The sequence below is a fragment of the Bombus pyrosoma genome, unplaced genomic scaffold, assembly GCF_014825855.1.
Source record: "Bombus pyrosoma isolate SC7728 unplaced genomic scaffold, ASM1482585v1 HiC_scaffold_4719, whole genome shotgun sequence".
In the NCBI taxonomy this organism is placed as follows: domain Eukaryota; kingdom Metazoa; phylum Arthropoda; class Insecta; order Hymenoptera; family Apidae; genus Bombus; species Bombus pyrosoma.
The window spans coordinates 488,032-489,353 of record NW_025219978.1 but is presented as its reverse complement, the minus strand read 5'-3'; positions in this window follow the sequence as shown (position 1 = coordinate 489,353).

Below are 1,322 nucleotides of genomic sequence, written 5' to 3'. Positions count from 1 at the left end.
GGGTATTTACTTACACATTTTTCTTCACAGGTTATTGCTCTTGCCCTTTTTCGACATATTCGGGTCGCATAGACTATTCCGCGACGGCGGTGCAAATCTCCGATGCTGGCGGTTGTTGTAACCTATCTCTACACTATTGGCCTATTTCTGTTTCTTTCTTTTGAAGTTGTCGTTGCCTTGTGCTTGTCGGTTCTACCTACAATTTTGGAGCTAATCTATACATTGCGAACTTTCGCATGTCCGCGGGGAGACGCGATCTCGAAGAAGCGAGCCAACGGGAGTCGTAAATTCCCGTTACGATTGGCTAATCGACGCCACGAATCGTACGATCCCTTATTTCTTGTGGGAAAATAAGAGTGGTTTATTGAAATAACGCTGCGGTTGACAGGTTACTATATATTTAATCGATCCAACAACTTCGGTGATACAATAGTGAATGCTTGTGCGAACAACGACGAGTGAGTACGACCTGAGACTCTTTCAGTATCGTTGCGCTGACTGACTGTATTCGACCGAACACTTGATGATGACTTGCTCGAGCGTTGAACTGGAACTGGAATAGGTGACGACTTGATCGAGTGTAACGTGGTGTTGACTGCTTGACCACTTGCTCGAGAAGTGCTGAACTGGCGGTGAAATTGGGATTGGACTTGGAGTCTTAATGCGAATCCTGAGCTGCCCTTAAGGTGTCTCGGAGGAAAGCTTGATGTGGGTGTATCCTTTGACCGAAGAACGCGGATTCGTTATTCACACTTTTCGTCCAGGAAGTGAGGGTAACGATCCGCGATGCCGATTGGTGATGACCCACTCTAATGAACAGGATATGCAGAAGTCTCCCACCAACGTACAGCGGCGGTGGACTTTGCTCCTGACGAAAAACAGCCTTTTACGATGGACATGTGTTAGCTTTTCCCATCTAGTGACTGTCCGCTTTCTCCGTGATTCTCAAGTGCGCCTAATAAACTCAAGGACCTTTCCAAGAACCAGCCATAAACTGCAAATACTTCTGGAATTAGAGAATTCCCCAGACATGCAATTTGATTGGCAAACATGTGTGGAGACAATGCAGCTAAAGGCTAATACGTTATATCCTAATACTACATTACGTTATACGTCATAAGGTAATACCACATAACGTTATACGTTATAACGTAATACTATATAACGTTATACGTCATATCGTAACACCACATAACGTTATACGTAATAACGTAATACTATATAACGTTATAAGTCATATCGTAACACCACATAACGTTATACGTCATATCGTAATACCACATAACGTTATACGTTATATCGTATTGCTATATGACGTTATA